This window comes from Euprymna scolopes, chromosome 16, assembly GCF_053919585.1.
Source record: "Euprymna scolopes isolate OS-2025 chromosome 16, ASM5391958v1, whole genome shotgun sequence".
NCBI lineage: Eukaryota > Metazoa > Mollusca > Cephalopoda > Sepiida > Sepiolidae > Euprymna > Euprymna scolopes.
In genome coordinates this window covers 123,344,364-123,365,304 of record NC_136497.1, presented here as the reverse complement: position 1 = coordinate 123,365,304, position 20,941 = coordinate 123,344,364, and the positions used below count along the sequence as shown (strand labels likewise).

Genomic DNA, 20,941 nt, shown 5'->3' with positions numbered 1-20,941 from the left:
CCTCTTCGTCCAGACGTTTTTATTCAATTTTCACCCCAAACAAGGCACAGTGCTATTTTGAAGTAGGGGACTACTATCCGAGACATAAGTTGCAAGAGTATTATGAAGGGAGATGAGTAGCAAGATGTCTGTTCACATTACACTTCGACTTCTGCATATCAGAACAATTCAGATCCGGGAAGGGAGTTCCAAAGTCTAGCAATTCTGAGGAAGAAACTATTAGACTAGAAGGCTTTCTTACACCTTATTAAAAGGGTGGGATTTAGCTGCTTGTCGGGTTTGTCGGGAGTATTCACATCGAGGGGTACATATGTCTGTAGTTCGTCAAAGCATTCTCCACTAAAGTACTTGTAGAACAGGCAGAGGGATGCAACATTTCGTCGATGTGACAAAGGCTGAAGCTTAAATGACAGTTCAGGACCTATCAAGTTGGCGACTCTCTTTTGAACCCTGTGGAGGAGCAAGAGACAAGTAACAAATGCACCAGAACAAATGTGACAACAATACTCCATACATGGGTGAATTGTGGCTTAAAGAGGTACAGAATACTTTCAGGCGTAAGTAGTTTTCTAGCACGGTAGAGAGAGCCCACCTTCTTCGCAGCAGCATTTGTAATGTTCTCAATGTATCTATTCCAGTTCATGTTTCCTGTAAACGTGTGGCCGAGGGGTTTAAAGGAAGTACTTTCGGGTAATGTGTTCTTAGCCATTGATATTGGTGGTAGTGAAGGTTTCTTATAATTATTGAAGAAAACAAGCTTAGTCTTGGCAGCATTGAATGTGACCCTCTATTTTTGTACCCATTCCACTACAGATTGGAGGTCATCCTCTAGTGTTTCTGCCATTTCCTTTGATATGTGTTCATTTGTTTTCCCCTTCGTGACTGCTATAGAGCTTGGTGTCATCAGCAAATATAACTATCTCAGAAACAATTTCATCAGGGAAGTCATTTATGAATATCAAGAATAATAAATATGTGTTCATTTCTGTTTTGCTAAGATTAAATGTCACATTTCTGATTATGGTATACTAACACTGGGTTACGAAAGAGCGGGGTTCCTTGAGGGCGGAGTAAATTACTTTGTGATTCAAAATGTCACAAACGAGAAGGCTACTTCGAATGACACTCTTCACGGGCCGGCGCTAGTATTTCTCGCCTAATGTATATTTTTGTATCTATATATTCCGGCATGTGCCCTTGACGTAAATACCTCTTACTAACTCGACAAGCAGCAAAATTCGACTCTTTTACTGAAGAGCTCCCTTCTACTCTAATAATTTCTTCTCTCGAAGCGTTAGATATTGGAATCTCCTCATTATCTCCTGTTTCCCTGACTGTACTAACATGCAAGGATTTAAATGTAATGTGAACAGACATCTCGCTGCTCAACTCTCTACTTAGTGTGTCCCTGTGGACATGGTCTCAAATACTGGCAATCTGATTCGTTTGGGTGACTAAGAGTTTTAAAAAAATAATGCAAAAGTTAGCGAGTTAAAAACTGCCGAACGAAACCATTACAAGGAAAGAACAAAAGGAAATAGCAAGTCAGACAACCCACTACGGCCTGAAGTGAATTTGGAAAAAATTATTCATTTTATTTCCATAATTAAACGTTTTACTTCTACTTTTTGTATCTACTGATGCGTTTTTTGTTTGTTTGTTTATATATATATATATATATATATATATATATATATATATATATATACATATATATATATATATATATATATATATATATATATATATATATATATAAACTTTCCAGTCCGGTATTCTTTTAATTATTTTTAAACTTAACTAATTTATATTGATTTATTTTATACGAATATGTATATTAGTGCGAACGCTGGCGAAGCGTTTTATTTTTCGTAGTTTCTTGACGAAGGATTCACATTGGTCTAATAAAATGGGACCATTTTACCAGATACGTGACAGACCGACAAACAAACCCTTACAGTCTGGTGCTACCAGACCAGACTGAACATATTAGTTTCCTGACCTAAAATGCACAAGACATTGCTGTGATCATTTTTCTTTCCCTTTTAAAACCAAAGAAACCAAACCCCATGAATAAATATTTGAAGATATAAATAACTTGTAGTATAAACACATTTTCCAATATTACTGAATTTGGCATGAAATAATCCCAAAATGGGTTGATATGCCGTAAAATCAATCAACCAACCAAACGAAACTACATGAATAAATAATTTATTAAAAGAATACGAAAAGTGTTCATGCTTCAATAAACAGTTGTCGTATTATTTGGATTCATCGGACTACTGTTCTCATCTTGAGTGTGATTTTCACAACGTTTCGGTCGATCTAACCATCGACCTTCTTCAGGTGTATCTTGTCGAACTCGGGAATGTTTCTATCGAACTCGAGAATTTGGACGGAACCCTTTATTTGCTTCACAGGTGGTAGCGTGCTCTTGTTCCGTCAGACATCGCTGAGGTCCTAAGTAATTTGCAATTATGTTTTCCGGTTGCCCACTCTGAGGAAAAACACAATCGCAAATTACTTAGGATCTCAATTCAGTCATAGCTGACGGAACGAGAGCATGCTACCCCCATGAAGTATATTCCGTCCAAATTCCCGAGTTTGACAGAAACATTCCCGAGATCGACAAGATACACCTGAAGAAGGTCGGAGGTTATATCGACCGAAACGTTGTGAAAACCACACTCAACATGAGAACAGTAGTCCGATGAATCCAAATAATACGACTAACTAATCCTCATCTCAAAAATTCAGAAACGTCATAAACAATTTTAGTAAAATTACTTAATTTGGCATTAAATAACCCCAAAAGGGTTGGTGTGCCGAAATCAAACAATCAAACCAAACTCCGTGAATAAATATTTGAAGTTATAAAGGAACTTGAAACATAAAACCTTTTACCAAAATTACTGGATTCGACATTAGATAACCTGAAAAGGGGTTAATATGCCGTAAAACCAAACAGCCAAACCAAGATCTATGAAGATACGACAATGCTTTTAAGAAATGTTCGTGTTTCTTCATCGAACACAATACTTGAAGTTATCTTGAAAGGTAAGATTTAACATGCGCTTATTGTTCCTCTTCAATCGTATTGGGACGTTTCCATGGGACTTATCGTTTTGGAATCTCCCCAGGTTCAATCTCCGTTGTCAATAGCAGATGAAGGTGTCTGTGTTGTTGATTCCTAGAAGGACATCCGTATCCGTATCCTTAGAAACCGTAACGCATCTTCCCCTGTCTTCCCTTTCCCTCGCAAGTAACTCCTCTTTGGATAACCACTTAACAATACATTGATTGATCTCCTAACTCAATAGAGAGATTTATTGAACTTGCTCTGGTTGCCGCGCATCTTCCTTTAAGACGAGCAAGGACGCCATAATAGGCTTAGATATAAAAACAGAGAACAATCTAAACAGGTTATCGAAGCAGAGGAGAAATAAAGGCGAGAATCAAAGCAGACGCTTCTTGCTTATCTCCATTTGAGCCGGTGATTCGTTCATTTCGCCTTCGTACCTTACTGCGCATGCTTAATAGACTTTCATTTTGCACACGCACAAAAAAAAAAGCAAAAATAATAATAATCCACGTGAAATGTCCGGCTTTCCTTTTCCAGCAGAACAAACCTTAAATCCATTCCTTGTTCAGTGGTGTGGAACGGTTGCTTGGACACAAAGTAATCGCCCATTGCGCCATGTTTTTCGATTCCGATCGATTTCTTATGCTAGACAGACTCTCGGGTGAGGTGCCCGGCCGTGAAGAGCGTCATCCCAAGTCGCCTTCTCGCTTGTGACATTTTGAAGCACAAAGTCGTTTACTCCGCTCTCAAAGACCTCAGATCTTTTGTAACGCAGTGTTAGTATACCATACTCAGTAAGGTGATATTTAATGTTAGTTAAACGTTTCGGCGAAGGAGAGATCAATAAGATTGAAATCCTTAGATCGTTATTAATATTGTCCAAAATAATACATATATATATACACACATATATATATATATATATATATATATATATATATATATATATATATACACAGGGTGGTCAAAAAGTCAGGTAACATTTTAAAGAAAAACGATATTAGCAATACATGTATATTTAAGTACCATAAATCTAGATTTAAAATTTAAGTTTATATATTACACTCAAATATTTAAACAAATAATATTAAACGAATAGAGATTATAATGGATCATATTGTTTTTTCTACCTTTAACATGTTACCTGACTTTTTGACCACCCTGTATATATATATATATATATATATATATATATATATATATATATATATATATATATATATATATATATATATATATATATATAGTAAGTTATAAAATGTATATATGGCGATTAAGCTAAACTGAATATTCCGCGTTTCCTCCACTCTAGGATTCTTCAGGCTTATGCGCATAAGTCTGAAGAATCCTACAGTGGATGAAATGCGGAATATTCAGTGTAGCTTAATCGCCATATACATTTTATAACTTACTAACTAGCTCTACCTACGTATTGAGCACTTTTGAAGTAAATACTTAAAGTTTACGCATAAACTTATACTTTCGTATATTAATTTTATGTGAGTAAATGAAGTAGTTATATATATATATATATATATATATATATATATATACATATACCTATATATATATATATATATATATATATATATATATATATATATATATATGACGTTTCTGAATTTTTGAGATGAGGATTGGTTATTTGTATTATTATTAATTGGACTAATGTTCTCATCTTGAGTGCGATTTTTCACAACGTCTCGGGGAATAACCGATTGCTAAGTAGACATAGTATAGAATTCAATACGATATAGAAACAAATAATTATAAACAGTAGATAATATATACAAGTAATAAGTAAAGACATTAATATATACAATAAGTAAAGACATTAATATATACAAGTAATAAGTAAAGACATTAATATATACAATAAGTAAAGACATAAATATATACAAGTAATAAGTAAAGACATTAATATATACAAGTAATAAGTAAAGACATTAATATATACAATAAGTAAAGACATTAATATATACAAGTAATAAGTAAAGACATTAATATATACAATAAGTAAAGACATTAATATATACAAGTAATAAGTAAAGACATTAATATATACAATAAGTAAAGACATTAATATATACAAGTAATAAGTAAAGACATTAATATATACAATAAGTAAAGACATTAATATATACAAGTAATAAGTAAAGACATTAATATATACAAGTAATAAGTAAAGACATTAATATATACAATAAGTAAAGACATTAATATATACAAGTAATAAGTAAAGACATTAATATATACAATAAGTAAAGACATTAATATATACAAGTAATAAGTAAAGACATTAATATATACAATAAGTAAAGACATTAATATATACAAGTAATAAGTAAAGACATTAATATATACAAGTAATAAGTAAAGACATTAATATATACAAGTAATAAGTAAAGACATTAATATATACAAGTAATAAGTAAAGACATTAATATATATCAGTAATAAGTAAAGACATTAATATATACAAGTAATAAGTAAAGACATTAATATATACAAGTAATAAGTAAAGACATTAATATATACAAGTAATAAGTAAAGACATTAATATATACAAGTAATAAGTAAAGACATTAATATATACAATAAGTAAAAGACATTAATATATACAAGTAATAAGTAAAGACATTAATATATACAAGTAATAAGTAAAGACATTAATATATACAAGTAATAAGTAAAGACATTAATATATATAAGTAATAAGTAAAGACATTAATATATACAAGTAATAAGTAAAGACATTAATATATATAAGTAATAAGTAAAGACATTAATATATACAAGTAATAAGTAAAGACATTAATATATACAAGTAATAAGTAAAGACATTAATATATACAAGTAATAAGTAAAGACATTAATATATACAAGTAATAAGTAAAGACATTAATATATACAATAAGTAAAGACATTAATATATACAAGTAATAAGTAAAAACATTAATATATACAAGTAATAAGTAAAGACATTAATATATACAAGTAATAAGTAAAGAGATTAATATATACAAGTAATAAGTAAAGACATTAATATATACAAGTAATAAGTAAAGACATTAATATATACAAGTAATAAGTAAAGACATTAATATATACAAGTAATAAGTAAAGACATTAATATATACAAGTAATAAGTAAATACATTAATATATACAAGTAATAAGTAAAAACATTAATATATACAAGACAATAAGTAAAGAGATTAATATATACAAGTAATAAGTAAAGACATTAATATATACAAGCAATAAGTAAAGAGATTAATATATACAAGTAATAAGTAAAAACATTAATATATACAAGTAATAAGTAAAGAGATTAATATATACAAGTAATAAGTAAAGACATTAATATATACAAGTAATAAGTAAAGACATTAATATATACAAGTAATAAGTAAAGAGATTAATATATACAAGTAATAAGTAAAGACATTAATATATACAAGTAATAAGTAAAGACATTAATATATACAAGCAATAAGTAAAGAGATTAATATATACAAGTAATAAGTAAAGACATTAATATATACAAGCAATAAGTAAAAACATTAATATATACAAGTAATAAGTAAAGAGATTAATATATACAAGTAATAAGTAAAGAGATTAATATATACAAGTAATAAGTAAAGAGATTAATATATACAAGTAATAAGTAAAGACATTTATATATACAAGTAATAAGTAAAAACATTAATATATACAAGCAATAAGTAAAGAGATTAATATATACAAGTAATAAGTAAAGACATTAATATATACAAGTAATAAGTAAAGACATTAATATATACAAGCAATAAGTAAAGAGATTAATATATACAAGTAATAAGTAAAAACATTAATATATACAAGTAATGAGTAAAAACATTAATATATACAAGCAATAAGTAAAGAGATTAATATATACAAGTAATAAGTAAAAACATTAATATATACAAGTAATAAGTAAAGAGATTAATATATACAAGTAATAAGTAAAGAGATTAATATATACAAGTAATAAGTAAAGACATTGATATATACAAGTAATAAGTAAAGAGATTAATATATACAAGTAATAAGTAAAGAGATTAATATATACAAGTAATAAGTAAAGACATTAATATATACAAGCAATAAGTAAAGAGATTAATATATACAAGTAATAAGTAAAGACATTAATATATACAAGCAATAAGTAAAGAGATTAATATATACAAGTAATAAGTAAAGAGATTAATATATACAAGTAATAAGTAAAGAGATTAATATATACAAGTAATAAGTAAAGACATTAATATATACAAGTAATAAGTAAAGAGATTAATATATACAAGTAATAAGTAAAGACATTAATATATACAAGTAATAAGTAAAAACATTAATATATACAAGCAATAAGTAAAAACATTAATATATACAAGTAATAAGTAAAAACATTAATATATGCAAGTAATAAGTAAAGAGATTAATATATACAAGTAATAAGTAAAGAGATTAATATATACAAGTAATAAGTAAAGAGATTAATATATACAAGTAATAAGTAAAGACATTAATATATACAAGCAATAAGTAAAAACATTAATATATACAAGTAATAAGTAAAGACATTAATATATACAAGCAATAAGTAAAAACATTAATATATACAAGTAATAAGTAAAAACATTAATATATACAAGTAACAATTAAAAACATTAATATATACAAGTAATAAGTAAAAACATTAATATATACAAGTAATAAGTAAAAACATTAATATATACAAGTAATAAGTAAAAACATTAATATATACAAGTAATAAGTAAAGACATTAATATATACAAGTAATAAGTAAAAACATTAATATATACAAGTAATAATTAAAAACATTAATATATACAAGTAATAAGTAAAGAGATTAATATATACAAGTAATAAGTAAAAACATTAATATATACAAGTAATAAGTAAGGAGATTAATATATACAAGTAATAAGTAAAAACATTAATATATACAAGTAATAAGTAAAAACATTAATATATACAAGTAATAAGTAAAAACATTAATATATACAAGTAATAAGTAAAAACATTAATATATACAAGTAATAAGTAAAGAGATTAATATATACAAGTAATAAGTAAAGAGATTAATATATACAAGTAATAAGTAAAAACATTAATATATACAAGTAATAAGTAAAAACATTAATATATACAAGTAATAAGTAAAGAGATTAATATATACAAGTAATAAGTAAAAACATTAATATATACAAGTAATAAGTAAAGAGATTAATATATACAAGTAATAATTAAAAACATTAATATATACAAGTAATAAGTAAAAACATTAATATATACAAGTGATAAGTAAAGAGATTAATATATACAAGTAATAATTAAAAACATTAATATATACAAGTAATAAGTAAAAACATTAATATATACAAGTAATAAGTAAAAACATTAATATATACAAGTAATAATTAAAAACATTAATATATACAAGTAATAATTAAAAACATTAATATATACAAGTAATAAGTAAAGACATTAATATATACAAGTAATAAGTAAAAACATTAATATATACAAGTAATAATTAAAAACATTATTATATACAAGTAATAAGTAAAGAGATTAATATATACAAGTAATAAGTAAATACATTAATATATACAAGTAATAAGTAAAAACATTAATATATACAAGTAATAAGTAAAAACATTAATATATACAAGTAATAAGTAAAAACATTAATATATACAAGTAATAATTAAAAACATTAATATATACAAGTAATAAGTAAAAACATTAATATATACAAGTAATAAGTAAAAATATTAATATATACAAGTAATAATTAAAAACATTAATATATACAAGTAATAAGTAAAAACATTAATATATACAAGTAATAAGTAAAGAGATTAATATATACAAGTAATAAGTAAAAACATTAATATATACAAGTAATAAGTAAAGACATTAATATATACAAGTAATAAGTAAAAACATTAATATATACAAGTAATAAGTAAAGAGATTAATATATACAAGTAATAAGTTAAAACATTAATATATACAAGTAATAAGTAAAGAGATTAATATATACAAGTAATAAGTAAAGAGATTAATATATACAAGTAAAAAGTAAAGAGATTAATATATACAAGTAATAAGTAAAAACATTAATATATACAAGTAATAAGTAAAGACATTAATATATACAAGTAATAAGTAAAAACATTAATATATACAAGTAATAATTAAAGACATTAATATATACAAGTAATAAGTAAAAACATTAATATATACAAGTAATAAGTAAAGACATTAATATATACAAGTAATAAGTTAAAACATTAATATATACAAGTAATAAGTAAAGAGATTAATATATACAAGTAATAAGTAAAGAGATTAATATATACAAGTAATAATTAAAAACATTAATATATACAAGCAATAATTAAAAACATTAATATATACAAGCAATAATTAAAAACATTAATATATACAAGTAATAAGTAAAAACATTAATATATACAAGTAATAAGTAAAGACATTAATATATACAAGCAATAAGTAAAGACATTAATATATACAAGCAATAATTAAAAACATTAATATATACAAGTAATAAGTAAAAACATTAATATATACAAGTAATAAGTAAACCATTAATATATACAAGTAATAAGTAAAAACATTAATATATACAAGTAATAAGTAAAGAGATTAATATATACAAGTAATAAGTAACGACATTAATATATACAAGTAATAAGTAAAGACATTAATATATACAAGTAATAAGTAAAGACATTAATATATACAAGTAATAAGTAAAGACATTAATATATACAAGTAATAAGTAAAAACATTAATATATACAAGTAATAAGTAAACAGATTAATATATACAAGTAATAAGTAAAGAGATTAATATATACAAGTAATAAGTAAAGACATTAATATATACAAGTAATAAGTAAAAACATTAATATATACAAGTAATAAGTAAAGACATTAATATATACAAGTAATAAGTAAAGAGATTAATATATACAAGTAATAAGTAAAAACATTAATATATACAAGCAATAAGTGAAAACATTAATATATACGAGTAATAAGTAAAGAGATTAATATATACAAGTAATAAGTTAAGTCATTAATATATACAAGTAATAAGTAAAAACATTAATATATACAAGTAATAAGTAAAGAGATTAATATATACAAGTAATAAGTAAAAACATTAATATATACAAGTAATAAGTAAAGAGATTAATATATACAAGTAATAAATAAAAACATTAATATATACAAGTAATAAGTTAAGTCATTAATATATACAAGTAATAAGTAAAAACATTAATATATACAAGTAATAAGTAAAAACATTAATATATACAAGTAATAAGTAAAAACATTAATATATACAAGTAATAAGTAAAAACATTAATATATACAAGTAATAAGTAAAAACATTAATATATACAATTAATAAGTAAAAACATTAATATATACAAGTAATAAGTAAAGACATTAATATATACAAGTAATAAGTAAAGAGATTAATATATACAAGTAATAAGTAAAAACATTAATATATACAAGTAATAAGTAAAGACATTAATATATACAAGTAATAAGTAAAAAAATTAATATATAAAAGTTATAAGTAAAGACATTAATATATACAAGTAATAAGTAAAAACATTAATATATACAAGTAATAAGTAAAAATATTAATATATACAAGTAATAAGTAAAGACATTAATATATACAAGTAATAATTAAAGACATTAATATATACAAGTAATAAGTAAAGACATTAATATATACAAGTAATAAGTAAAGACATTAATATATACAAGTAATAAGTAAAAATATTAATATATACAAGTAATAAGTAAAGACATTAATATATACAAGTAATAATTAAAGACATTAATATATACAAGTAATAAGTAAAGACATTAATATATACAAGTAATAAGTAAAGACATTAATATATACAAGTAATAAGTAAAAATATTAATATATACAAGTAATAAGTAAAGAGATTAATATATACAAGAAATAAGTAAAAACATTAATATATACAAGTAATAAGTAAAGACATTGATATATACAAGTAATAAGTAAATACATTAATATATACAAGTAATAAGTAAAGACATTAATATATACAAGTAATAAGTAAATACATTAATATATACAAGTAATAATTAAAGACATTAATATATACAAGTAATAAGTAAAAACATTAATATATACAAGTAATAAGTAAAAATATTAATATATACAAGTAATAAGTAAAAACATTAATATATGCAAGTAATAAGTAAAGACATTAATATATACAAGTAATAAGTAAAGACATTAATATATACAAGTAATAATTAAAGACATTAATATATACACGTAATAAGTAAAGACATTAATATATACAAGTAATAAGTAAAGAGATGAATATATACAAGTAATAAGTAAAGACATTAATATATACAAGTAATAAGTAAAAACATTAATATATACAAGTAATAAGTAAAAAACGTTAATATATACAAGTAATAAGTAAAGACATTAATATATACAAGTAATAAGTAAAAAACATTAATATATACAAGTAATAAGTAAAAACATTAATATATACAAGTAATAAGTAAAGAGATTAATATATACAAGTAATAAGTAAAGAGATTAATGTATACAAGTAATAAGTAAAAACATTAATATATACAAGTAATAAGTAAAGACATTAATATATACAAGTAATAAGTAAAAACATTAATATATACAAGTAATAAGTAAAGAGATTAATATATACAAGTAATAAGTAAAAACATTAATATATACAAGTAATAATTAAAGACATTAATATATACAAGTAATAAGTAAAAACATTAATATATACAAGTAATAATTAAAGACATTAATATATACAAGTAATAAGTTAAAACATTAATATATACAAGTAATAAGTAAAGAGATTAATATATACAAGTAATAAGTAAAGAGATTAATATATACAAGCAATAAGTAAAGACATTAATATATACAAGCAATAATTAAAAACATTAATATATACAAGTAATAAGTAAAAACATTAATATATACAAGTAATAAGTAAAGAGATTAATATATACAAGTAATAAGTAAAGACATTTATATATACAAGTAATAAGTAAAGAGATTAATATATACAAGTAATAAGTAACGACATTAATATATACAAGTAATAAGTAAAGACATTAATATATACAAGTAATAAGTAAAGACATTAATATATACAAGTAATAAGTAAAAACATTAATATATACAAGTAATAAGTAAACAGATTAATATATACAAGTAATAAGTAAAGAGATTAATATATACAAGTAATAAGTAAAGACATTAATATATACAAGTAATAAGTAAAAACATTAATATATACAAGTAATAAGTAAAGATATTAATATATACAAGTAATAAGTAAAAACATTAATATATACAAGTAATAAGTAAAAACATTAATATATACAAGCAATAAGTGAAAACATTAATATATACGAGTAATAAGTAAAGAGATTTATATATACAAGTAATAAGTTAAGTCATTAATATATACAAGTAATAAGTAAAGACATTAATATATACAAGTAATAAGTAAAGAGATTAATATATACAAGTAATAAGTAAAAACATTAATATATACAAGTAATAAGTAAAGAGATTAATATATACAAGTAATAAGTAAAAACATTAATATATACAAGTAATAAGTTAAGTCATTAATATATACAAGTAATAAGTAAAAACATTAATATATACAAGTAATAAGTAAAAACATTAATATATACAAGTAATAAGTAAAAACATTAATATATACAAGTAATAAGTAAAAACATTAATATATACAAGTAATAAGTAAAAACATTAATATATACAATTAATAAGTAAAAACATTAATATATACAAGTAATAAGTAAAGACATTAATATATACAAGTAATAAGTAAAGACATTAATATATACAAGTAATAAGTAAAGAGATTAATATATACAAGTAATAAGTAAAAACATTAATATATACAAGTAATAAGTAAAGACATTAATATATACAAGTAATAAGTAAAAAAATTAATATATACAAGTAATAAGTAAAGACATTAATATATACAAGTAATAAGTAAAACATTAATATATACAAGTAATAAGTAAAAATATTAATATATACAAGTAATAAGTAAAGACATTAATATATACAAGTAATAATTAAAGACATTAATATATACAAGTAATAAGTAAAGACATTAATATATACAAGTAATAAGTAAATACATTAATATATACAAGTAATAAGTAAAGACATTAATATATACAATTAATAAGTATACAGATAGATAAACATTATACAGGGTGACCAAAAAAAAACGGGCTCCAACTCTAATTAGGCCCCGTTTCTTAGTGTTTTGTCCGAATGTAATGAAACTTTGGTCATAACTAGTTTATTATATTCAAAACATCACATCAAAACACTAGGGCCTTCGGTCTTTTTGTGTCCGTTGACTGTAAAATGCTCAGAAAAACAATTGAATGTCCTCTGTTTTTTTGTTTGGGGGGGGGTCACTCTGTATATAGTAATAATCAGTGATAAATAGTTATGTTTACAACCAAAAATAAAAAGAGATGTAAGGCTCCTGAAATTCGTACTAGAACTGTCCACAGTGGCGCAGTGGTTAGCGTACTGGGAAAAATCAATGTAAAAGTTATATTCTCCTGAAGGTTGAAGGTTCAATCCTCAGTGTGGGTGACCGAAAAATACATTTGCGAATTACTTAGGAACTCTATTCAGTTATGCCTGACGGAACAAGAGCACGCTATCCCCGAGAAGAAAATAAAGAGTTCCGCTCGAAATTCCGTCCAAATTCCCGAGTTCAAGGGAAACATTCCCGAGTTCGACAAGATACATTTGAAAAAGGTCGGGCGTTATATCGACCGAAACGTTGTGAAAATCACACTCAAGATGAGAACAGTAGTCCGATGAATAATATATATATATATATATATATATATATATATATATATATATATATGACCATGTTGTAATTAGATAATAAAATTATATATATAAATATTTACATATCGAAAACATGCAATAATATATAATAAGATTATATATGTAATACGTAGTAATAATATGTGATAAATGAAAAACAAATATATATAATTCAAACGATAGTGCTTGAATATATAGAGTTAAGTGATAGTTTTAGTCATTTAGAACTGCTTTAAAGCTTCACCGCTCACTCATGTTTCGACCAAATTTCAAACAATTATATGCAGTTTATAGATCACCTCCTCAGCTATATTGTGAAAAAAAAAATTTCAATTTTCGTTCAGTAAAGCAAAAATTATGATGAATTTTCTGGTGTTAAAAATTGTAAAAAAAAAATGTAAGGAGGTGAGCGACGCTTTTTATGACTTGTTTCCATAGCAACCACGTCGCACCACTACTACTATTGTTGCTACTAATTCACTACTGTCGCGAAAAGAGAAGGAACAAGTGAAACTGAGAGAAAAATGCATGAAAGGGAGATAATTGGGGGATTTTATTGAAAGCAGACTAGTGTCGTATATTGTTATTACATTTGTGGTTATGGGGGGGGGCAAAAAAATTAAAATGGAAATTAAACAAAGAACATGTGGATTCACTGGAAGCCTGGAAAATTTATGGATTACAATAGAAAAATGCGAGCATGAAAAGTAATATGGTTAAACTTAAACATGAGAGAGTAAAGGACTAGTTGTTACAACTGGAAAAGAAACGGACAAGACATTCTAGTAAAGAATACAATAAATTTATAACTTAAAAAATTGTAGCATTAATATTTTTTAATGCAATTTATAACATTATATAATCAATTTTTAATGTTGTAGTATAAAAAGTTATAAATCTATTATATTTTTTACTAAAATATATTGTTCTTTTCTTCCATATTAAGCTACTTTTCATGCTCGCATTTTTCTCTTGCAATGTATATATATATATATATATATATATATATATATATATATATATATATATATATATACATATATATACATATATATATACATATATATACATACATATATATACATATATATATATATATATTTTTTTTTTTTTTTTTACACAGTGATCACCACTTATCAAGGCCCGGAAGCCACTCAGGGATAAGGGTTATTTCAAGTACATTAATTTAGTGAGGAGATTTGCTGAAGTGTTTACTTAAGGGGGCGGTTCATTAGGAATTTGTTAACATTGGACTTGAAGACATCCAAGTTGTAGTCCGGAGGGAAGCAGGCAGACGGAACAGAGTTCCACAGACGTGCAGTTCTAGGAAAGAAGCTTTGTTCATAGAATCCGCGTTTTGATTTAGGCACAGATAAAGAGTGGGGGAAATTTTTCACAGTGGATTCAGCTAGACGGGTGTTTTTCGTGAAAGATTGGCGAGGGGGGACCAGAGATTGGAGTTCAGACGAGCATCTGCCATGGAAATAACGATAAAACAAGGACAGGCTCGCAATGTCTCTTCTGTGGGAGAGAGGTTGCAGGGTAGAGAAAAGGGCATCCCCCACTAAGCCACGAAGTCTATTTTGTACTCTGTCAAGGCAGGATAGGCTGTTTTTAGCAGCTCCTGCCCAGATATGGCAACAGTATTCCATCCTTGGACGTACTTGGCTTTTATATAGATAGAGAATTGCATCAGTAGTGAGATATCTTCTCGAGCCGTAGAAGGATCCCACCATCTTTCTACATATATATACATATATATATATATACATGTACATATATATATATATATATATATATATATATATATATATATATATATATATATGTTCGACGTATGAGCTTCTGCCACAACGACTAAGTTGCTCGGAAATCCACACAAAAGATTTGTTTATGGAGGTGAAGACTCTATGTAGAACCATCCACACTTTTTGGTATTACTGCTAACTTTTGTCGGTGCAGACGACTGCCACAGGATAGATTAGACAGTAAACCGCAGGTTTTTACATCAGAGTTTCCTTCCCCTAGATGCATGTCTTTTTGAAGGTGTATCTCTCCCAGTGAATGAATGCGCCCCCAGACACCAACCTGGAAATTTCTACGACTCGACGCGATACATACAGCGCCTAGTCTCTCCAAATAGTAACCCATCTGGTACTGACCAGTTTCAACGTTGCTTGACTTCGGTAGTCTGGCGAGAACCGGTGTGTCAACGTGATTGTGCCATATATATATATATATATATATATATATATATATATATATATATATATATATATATATATATATATATATATATAATGCGAAGCTCGCGGTTTACAAACAATCGTTTGAGCACTTTACAAGTAGCGGACGGATGTTTATTTAAATAGACATTAGGACGGATTAGTTGCGGCCACCGCTTCCGTGGTGAAGGGGTAGAACTGCCGACTGTCATCACGACGGTTCTAGGTTCGATCCTCAGCTTCGGATAGGTGCTAGTCTAGCGGCACTGATGAGTTGTGATACAACGAAACAGGAGTGTATGTCGATGACTACAAATATATTTTATATATATATATATATATATATATATATATATATATATATATATATATATATATATATATATGTTCCCGAATCATCTGATTTCTTTACGTGATAATATTCGTTGGCCAGCAAAATCGCCTGATCTATACCACTGCGTTTTTTATTTTTCTTCTTTTTTTTTTCTCTGGAGATCTTTGAAGTCCAAAGTTTTCAGCTACTGCCCTCGACCTCTTAAAGAATTAAAAACAGCTCTTCGTACTGAAATTGCTGCTATTTCACTAGAAATAAGCTATCGAGTTATTGAAAACTATCGTGAACGTCTACAATTGTGTGTTGGATGGCAAACATTTTGCCAGTTGAATATTTATGATTTTCTATAATAAAATGTACATTTTAAAAAATAAGAAAAAATAATTTCTTTATATAATTATTATTTAATCTCTTTAACCAACAAATGTGTCACATCATTCTGAACAGTCTGTATAATATGGAGTACTAAATAGTAAAATAATATATATTATATATATATATATATATATTTAATATAAAGCTGTGTGTGTGTGTGTGTGTGTGTGTGTGTGTGTGTGTGTGTGTGTGTGTGTGTGTGTGTGTGTGTGTGGTCAAGAATAGGCTCCTGTATGGTTGACTATTTTAAAAAACTGATTACATATAATAATAGAATATATATCGAGACACTGGAATGGGTATGTTTGATCTGGCAGAACGGTGGTTTATTAAAATTGTGGGGTCTGCGTTCGCGCCTGGTCCACAAAGTATGGAAATAAAAAATTAAAAAAAAAAACGTTTACAAGTGTTTTTGATATAGATGTGCATAATAAAATGGTATAATAAAATTGTGGGGTCTGCCACCATAGAATGGAAATAGGCACGAACCTTAATAAAAACTTTTCATACCTATCTGCGTAAGTATACTTTGATAATTATGTTTCAGTTTGAAGAAATATGGTATAATAAAATTATGGGGTGTTCGTTCGCGCCTGACCTCCATAGAATGGAAATATGTCATAAAGTTTAACAAGGCTTTTTTTTAATATAGATCCACAGAACATTGTGATAAGTATTTCAGTGTGAACAGGTATGGTATAATAAATTATGGGGGTTATCTATTTTATTTTTACTTTCATCATATTTTGCTTTGGTTTTGATGCCTCCAAATTCGAAGCTATCTCTTTACAACCCTTCCTTTTCATTACCTGTCATACTTTCATAAATCAGAGTCCAGTCAACGACGGATACTTTTGCTAGTATATATATATATATATATATATATATATATATATATATATATATATATATATACTCACACACACACAGTAAACGTACACAGTTAAACAATACGTTTTATTGTCGCATTGATTATTTAGTAAAATATACATCGTATATATGAAACTGTCGATGATTTACATATCATTTGTAATCACGATTATCTCTCTCTCTCTCTATCTCTCTCTCTCTCTCTCTATATATATATATATATATATATGTGTGTGTGTGTGTGTGAAAGTGTCTGTGTGTGTCTGTTTATCTGTGTATCTGTGTGTTTGTGTATATTTCCCTACGTAATAACTCTGTCAATTTTTAGTCAAGAACGCCGAAACAATTGTTGACAAATACTATAAAAGAAAAAAGAATTGAAAGGTGCAAGAAAATTACTTCATGGTTAAAGAAAAATCCTTCTTGTGTAATGATCCTTTCCGACGAAAATATCTTCACTATCGATGCTGTTCTGAACCGTAGAAATGACAGATACATCGCAGCATCAACAGCTGAGGTGGGAGGGACATTCAGGACGAAACATCCTGCTCGGGTTATGGCTTTTGGTGTTGTAGCTTCTGATAGAAAGAAGATGCGCATAAAACTCTACAAAACTGATGGGAAAATCAATGTTGACACTTACTATAAAACTTGAAGATATCAGGTATTGCCATAGCTCAAAACAGACTATCCAAATAGAAATTATGTATGTACGCAGGATGGTGCTCCGGTTCACACAACTAGAAAAATCCAAGATTTCTGCAAATCAAATTTCAGTAATTTTTGGGAGTCATGTTTATGGCAACCTTCTAGCCCAAACCTTGGAGCGTTTTGGAACATGTTACCAGTAGAACATTGCACAGCAATGTCGAATTTCTCAAAGATACTATTACACATGAATGGAATAAGTTGTCTCCCGAGTATTTGAAGAAGACATGTGCAAGTCGTAAGAGACGTTTGCAGCAGTTATTGAGAAAGTAGGGAGCCACATTATATAAAAACATTTTCTCTTGTGCATTTTTGTGTGGCAAATAAATTGCCGTAACTACTACCTAAAAACGTAATTAGTCATACGTTGGTGTTAAAGTTTTGTCATAAAATATTGTAAATGTTGGTTCCTCACTATATATATATATATATATACATATATATATATATATATATATATATATATATATATATATATATATATTAAAACTGAGAATGCGTGTGAGTATACTTCTTAACTTATATACTCAACGAATTTCTGATCGACATTGAAATTTAGTATACAGGGTATTCAGCCATGTGGGAAACTTTGAAATTGGTTTTTATCCTCAAAACGTTTGCTAAGAGGTCAAATTTTAAAGATTGTTACTTGGGGGGATCATCGGATTTTTATGTTGCCAACTGTTTCACGAATGCGTATGCGTAAATCGTCCACATGACAACTTCCGTATGGTAAGAATAAGTAGGTTTGAATTGAAAATACATTTTAAAGATCCTGTCAAGCTGGAATAATGGTTATTATACTTGAATCTCTGTTTTTAGGTTTTGGTTTCGAGTATTTTAGTGGTGTGCAAGTCACTCTGTCGATCAGTCGGTCAGTCTGTCCATAACACTTTTCTGCTTGGCCTTTTTGGTTAAGATCGAAGGTCTGTTGTTAATAGATACTGTTCTTAGCTTTTTAAGCTTTGCTTGGCCTTTTGGCCAAGATCAAAGTGTAGCATCTTTCCGCAGATACTGCAAGCAAAGACCATATGTGGGGGTAACTCCACATATAAGACCTTGGTCAATGTAGGGGCAATCTTTCTTACCAATTGTAACTATCCAGATCCTCTACTCCCCGGGGAGTTGGTCCCTATTTCCCCTTCACTCCTCACTTTAAAAATCGGGCTTGTGTCCAATTTGCTCGGTGGGGGAGCAAATAAATAGCCTTACCCGGCTCTGGTCCTTCGGGGCCTGGGACACAAGTGTCAAACAAAGACCATATGTGGGGGCAACCCCACATATAAGACCTTGGTCGATGTAGAGGAAACCCTTCATACCAATTGTCACTATCCAGCTCCCCTACTCCCCGGGTAGTTGGTCCCCATTTCCCCTTCACTCCTCACATTAAAAATCGGCCTTGTGCCTAATTTTCTCGGTGGGGGAGCAAATAAATACCCTTTTCTTGACCTTTTGGCCAAGATCAAAGTGTAGTATCTGTTCTTACTACATGCTGTACTTATGGTTGTAGCTTTGTGATATAAAGTGGGGGATCACTTTTCTGTATTAATTTAATGTAAAATGATCACTCACTTTACAATCAGTCAGTCTCAAAGCCATTCAAGTCATTCTCCAGATCATTCAAGTTGTCTTTGAAGGATTCTAGTTATTTTTTAAGCATTCAAATCATTCTTTAATTTCATTAAAGTCATTCGAAATCATTTACTTTTTATTTATTTAAGTCATTTCAGCCCAATTTTCGATCATTTTAGCTTATCTTAACATAAGAATTTCATGTCAATCCTACATTCACACATTCGTTCGTTACACGAGAGCACGCGACTAATGGTTATCGGCCTTGTTTAATTACTTACAAGTATTGAACTTAGTCTTGAAAAGGACAAGAATATATATAAGAAGAAAATAGTCTGCATAAAGAGAGAGAGAGAGAGAGAGAGAGAGAGAGTTCCATAACTCGTAGTTCTTGGGTAAAAAAGCTACTTGAATAAGAAGCTGTATCGTAATGAGGTATCAAAACAGCAAATTGACGGAGACCACTAGACCAAGGAGACAAACAAGCTGGAACAAAGGAAACGGGAAATAGATTAGACAATTCTGAAGAACACATATAATAATAATAAAATTAATAAAAACATGACTGAGACATTCACATTAGATATTCCTGTTGTTAAGAATAAGTAAGTTTGAAAACAATTTCAAAAATCCTCTCAAGCTGGCCAAATGGTTATCGTACTTGACTCTGTTTTTAGGTTTTGGTTTCGAGTATTTTTTTTTATTACTTACAAGAAGTGGACTGGTTAGAAAT

The 20,941-nt window shown here is 26.9% G+C and overlaps 1 pseudogene; it reads left to right on the top strand.

The window, feature by feature from the left end:
• Positions 1-20,071: 20,071 nt before the first annotated feature.
• On the top strand, positions 20,072-20,209 carry LOC145296497 (U2 spliceosomal RNA; annotated as a pseudogene).
• The last annotated feature ends 732 nt before the right edge of the window (positions 20,210-20,941 follow it).